Source organism: Solanum lycopersicum, chromosome 6 (genome assembly GCF_036512215.1).
Source record: "Solanum lycopersicum chromosome 6, SLM_r2.1".
In the NCBI taxonomy this organism is placed as follows: Eukaryota; Viridiplantae; Streptophyta; class Magnoliopsida; order Solanales; family Solanaceae; genus Solanum; species Solanum lycopersicum.
In genome coordinates, this window is record NC_090805.1 from 31,454,986 (window position 1) to 31,460,595 (window position 5,610).

At 32.6% G+C, this 5,610-nt stretch overlaps 1 long non-coding RNA gene across 2 annotated transcripts; it reads left to right on the forward strand.

The window, feature by feature from the left end:
* The first annotated feature begins 953 nt into the window (after window positions 1–953).
* On the forward strand, window positions 954–5,320 carry LOC104647921 (uncharacterized). Of its 2 annotated transcripts, XR_011221718.1 has the most exons (7): window positions 954–1,499; window positions 2,266–3,542; window positions 3,667–3,724; window positions 3,815–3,894; window positions 3,977–4,269; window positions 4,768–4,925; window positions 5,065–5,320. It is a non-coding gene; the product is annotated as an uncharacterized lncRNA (long non-coding RNA). The 2 variants fall into 2 exon arrangements; XR_741914.4 differs by having other exon boundaries at window positions 2,266–3,724.
* The last annotated feature ends 290 nt before the right edge of the window (window positions 5,321–5,610 follow it).

The window sequence follows — 5,610 nt, forward strand, 5'->3', positions numbered from 1 at the left end:
CTTAGTACATGTTGCTTGTGAGACGTGACATGTATTCCGTGAAATTAGTTGAAGTGCGTGAAATATTACCCAAACACCACATTAAGAATAGATGAAGTGCTTTTTTGACTTGATTGTTTTTTAGCCATTTATTCTTGTTCCTTGTTGGTTGTTGTGCATATAATTAATCTCAACGGTCTTTTTTATTAGGCTATTCTATAAAGATGTCTTCTTGTTTGTAGAACTTTATAACTTATTAAATCATGATTTTATTTGTTAATATGTACAACATACCATGTGTAGTTTTACAACTGAGGTCTGGGACACTACCTCCTACCTTTTGAAGGAAGAGGAGTTGTTTATCAAGGACCCTAGCCTCTAGTAAATCATATTAAAACATGAAGAAATAAGACATTTTAGAAAAATAAAAGAGTAGTATCAAAACCAAAACGAATGAGCATTTTTATATTTGGAAGTTCTTTAACTTTCCATTTACTTAAGGGACATTCTCTTGTTGGGTGAGGCGTAATGGTTGATGAACAGGTTTAGAACCATTTGGTGATAGGGTTACTTGGTACCGGTTGTTGGTAGGAGATGACAGCTATCTCATAGAATTAGTTGAGGTGTCTCAAAGTCAGTCCAGATACCATATTCATAAAAAAAAGTCATATAACTAAGAAATGATGAAGTGTTTTATTTGGCTTGATTGTTATTGAAGTTTGCTTTTAGTTAAAGAAGTAACTTTTAGCAAAATAAGTTATTTAGTTTGAATAAATTTGAATTTTGAATTTAAGTTAATTTGTTTATATTGTTGAGATATTTTAGGTTGTTTAAATTTTATTTGGCTATTTAAAGCCCTTCAATGCTTAATAAAATTATTGAAAGCTATTGAATGTCATTTCAATCCTGATTCCTGAGAGACATTTTAATAATTTTGTGCTGCCCCATTTCTTTTAAAAACACTAACATTTGTTTTCCTTTATTTCTATTTATTCTTTGTTGGTAGCTGTGTACGTTATTAATTTAAACAATCTTTGTTTATTTGTCTATTCCAAAAACATGACTTCTTATTGGTAAAATTGTGTAAATTATTGATACTATGATTTTGCTTGTTAATATGTACTACATACCATGTGTAATTGTGCAAGTGGGCATGGGACCTTACCTCCTACCTTTTGATGGTAGAGGGCAGTACCCGAAAGAGCTTTGGCTCTTGTAAAATATATTAAAGCAGGAACAAATAATCTATTTTAGAAAAAGAAAAAATGCAGTATCAAAACCAAAAAGAATGAGAATTTTTATATTTGGAAGTTCTTTAACTTTCACATTTACCCTTAGTGACATGCTCTTATAGGGTGTGGTCTAGAGATCAATGAATGGGTAAGAACCATGAGGTCTTAGATTCAATTTTCTGAGGAGACATAATACTAGGTGATTATTCCCATATGTCCTAGTCTTGGTGATATCAATGTCTGCTAGTTGTTGCTACTGGGAAATGATATCCCATGGAATTAGTCGAGGTGAGTGAATGCTAGCCCATACACAATGGGCATCAAATTGTGTCATATAACTAAGAACAGATGAAATGCTTTTTTTGGCTTGATTGCTTTTCTTGGTTTGTGTTTGTCCCTTGTTGGTAGTTTTGTTTACGAGTAAATCAAGATATACTATCATTTTCTTGTATGAGATTCCACATTTGTTTTGTTCCAGGGGGTTACTTGCATGAAATAACTAGTTTAGCCTATGGTGTAGATATTGAAAGAATAAGCTGGATGGGGATTTTGCTAGTAACTCTGATCTGATATTATTCGTTTTGCTATTTTGCTACCCGAGTATGAGATGAACAGTTTAGGTACAAAATTAATGTTGTTTCATAAAACTAGCATTGCCAGTTGAGATGAGTGTCGTCTCATTGCCTCCAATGATTTCTTTTGTTTTGTAGCTATGTTTCTTATCCTTCCTAAGTGGTTGGTAAGTCTTCCTTAGTTAGACTTCTAAAGACTGCTTTTACCTGCCCACTAGTTCCTCTGCTTTAGCCTGGGAAGTATTGCTCTTGTTGTTATTTTTAGTTTTGGTAAAAGAGCCTATATGAATTAACTTTCTATTTAACTATCTATTTGATAGATGCTAATTCTTCAAGATTATTATATGAAGTTTTCATTTTCTTGTAAGAAGGATTACTAGTAACTAGGTCAATAATTAGGTGTAAATGAAGAACTAATGCATGTAACTAGTTCATTTCAATTGCTTGTTCAGAATATTATACATTTCTTTTCATTTATGTAGAGAATAGTTGTTGAATATATTATAGCAGCTTGTGCGAGATATGGGATGAAAATAATTGCCTTTTTCAAAAAAATATATTTGGCAATGGTAAGACAACTACATCCCTGACTTTCAGGTAGATTTTTTTGTTTTGATTGTGCAATTACTAGAAGTACAAATATATCTTCTGTTTCTGCCTCATTAAGGTATTGCTTTGGAAACTCAAAAGGAAGAATATAGATCAAGTATCTTCACAATGGAACGTAGTTAGATAAACCGAGATGTTTAACTATTTCTTATTGTACCAAGAAAAATCTTAGTCATGTGCTAGTGTTTTTCCTTAGTTGAACGATAAGTGTGTCCTGTTAACTTCTCATAAGTCGATATATATCCCCTTTAAATTAGATAAAGATTTCAACCTAATTACTTGGACTAGGCCTCATTGGTTATTAACAAGTAGATTAAATAGGTAAAAGATGAGAAATTTGTGTTTTTTTTTATTGGAAACTAGCGAGTCCAACTGCAGTAATTTTTTTAATTATTATTGGAGAACTAGTGAGTCCCCTTTTATATAGTGTTGTTTCTTGTCCTCTATGGTTATCACTGTCTCTAGTTTTACCTGACAACATTTTACTTCATTTTTATTGTATCATGTTCCTATTATCTGCTATATATCGTGGGTTCACAAGAACAAAAATAAATTTTAGTGGCAATAAATATTGACATTAGTAAAGAGTGATAAAACCTTTACCGGCATTAGTTAAGTGTCATTAGAACCAATGTCTCTAAAAATACATATTTATTGCCGCTAATGATTATTTTTGGCATAGTCATTGTTATATGGTCAATATGTCCCTGACTGGCAATTCAGTGTGTCGCAGTCAACGGGAAGAACCTTTTATGACTTTACAACTGTTCGCTTTCTATCACCTTAATCCTAATTGTATTCTAAAAAGTAAAAACGATGTGACTATGGAAGTGGCTCCATATAACACGTTAAAAACTCTACAGAAGTGTGAAGATGAATATGATGAGTCATTATTTCTTTGAATGATATCAGTACTAATTTTCAGTAGCACAAATTTGAGGTTGTTGACATGAATGATCATCATGAATTCGTGATCATATATATCTTGTGATGGATGAATGACCTATGGGACAAATGGAGAGGATACTTACATGCAAAACATGTGAAGGATAAGCCCATTCAACAGTCCCCTAAGAATATCCCAAGGGGAATAGACAAAAAAGAATGGAAATGGTTAGTAAAGGAACATTTTACTTCTGAAAGTTTCCAGGTATGTATACTTCTGAAGTTTATTACTAGGAAACAACCTTGAAGCTTGTTCAGGCATGAGATGCCTTATGTTTTAACAATTTTGTTATAATTATTCTAATTAGGCTTATGTTTCCCATATATAGGCAAGAAGCATCAGGAATGCAACAAACAGATCTAAGTTGAAGATGCTTCATCATATTGGTAACAAACATATTCGAGAGATTATTTATCATTTTTGATGAAGTATTTACAAGGTTTGTGTTATTTGACATGTTTAAATTTGATGTAAAGGGTGGGAAAGCTGGTAATCTGACGAAATGACTTGTAAGAAAGATAACAAGTTTGTTGAACCTGAAGCAATTGAAACACATGTACGTTTGGTAAATTGAATACGTAAATAGCCTAAAATTGTTATGTATTTTGATAGAAAAAGTCCTTTTACATATTTTCTAGGCTCAACTTGAGGAAATAGTTCAAGAAGATACATCTCTATCTAGTATAGAGATTGTTGAAAAGTGTTGTGGACCACAAACTCATAGCCATGTATTTGGATTTGGGGGTTGACTAAAGGCGAAAGATTTTAAACGTGGGACTTCTTCAAAGGCTGAAATACTAGTCGCTCTACGTTCAACTCGAGATGATAACTTACTGAGTGAAGAAACGAATACTTGATTGAGTAAACAAATCCTTAAATGATCGCTTGTCTATCTTAGAAGATGAGATGAAAGAACTCTTTCTGCTCAACAGTAAGATTTCCTACCTACAATATCACCTGTTTCAACTGAATGACAATTGTTTTTATGTTGACCATGTAAGTAACAATATACCAGACTTTATTTTATTATAAGAGGTCTTTTAATTCATGAGAAGATAGTTCTGCAATGCCACAGTCAGTAAGGTGTATGGTAACCCTCAAAAGCATGTTTTTAGCTGCCTCTTCTATTATGTCTGTCATGGGGGGGGGGGGATAAGAAATAGTTTTCATGTTGATAAGATGACGAGGTAAAAAAGTTTGTCACATGAGGTAGCAGATGGGATGACTGTAGCTGTCAAAATTTTCAATGTGTACATTTTAAACCTTTGACAGGAAATGTGAAATCGTTTGGAATCTTTGTCACAGAAATCTCACCAAAATCATTAGCAGCTGTTGTTTTAACTTGAATTTTAAAGCACTGATACTTGAGTACATTCCAAAGAAGAGCTTAAACAAGTTGCTATATTCTCGTGGCTTAACTATAATGCAGAAATTGAATATCATGTTCGACGTTGAATTTGCTTTGGAATTTCTCCATCATGGTTACTCAGTTCTGGTTATTCACGTTGTTCTTTAGTCTAGCAGTGTGTTGACAACGAAATGATGGGACACCTTACTGACTTTGGCATTGCCACACTTCTAAGAAAGGTAGCTTCCTTTTCATTTCTTTCATTTTTATTATATGACTGATGTTGTATTTAGTTGTTAATCTTTAAAATAGATATTAGATTCTCGGTCAATGCATCTCAAAGTCTTTCTAATGGATACTTTTCATATTTTCTTGCAGTTTTTGTTGATGTTTCTGGATAGCATTTGATGAACATTGGACCTCTCAATTTTTTCCTAGCTTCTGTTCATTCTTCTGCTAGATACATGTTTAGAAGAAGATGAATCAGCTCACTATTAGTTTTCTACAAATTTAATGCAAAACTTGATGTTAGTCTAACTCGGATGTTAGCTATTTTTTTTTTGTTAAACAAATATATATTGAAACCAATATCATGGATGTCAATTAGTTTATTGTAATGAATTGCTTTCTTACATATATCTTGTTTTCGCTGTCTCTTATCTCATATATATATCATCTTTTCGAAGCAAAATCTTTAGTAGCAATTCGATATTTGTTGAAATGTATTAGTGCTCAATCAAGTACAAGAATTATTGCTGCTCTCTAAAGGCCAATCTATGTCCAGGAAGCTTGTTGCTTGTCTCTAATATATTCTAGGAAGGGGTTGTTGATACTCGCCATAGCTATTATAGGACGACGTTGGTGAGTCGCTAAAGGTATTTCTAGGACCAGATAATTATCGTCTATAAAGCAATTCTAAGGACA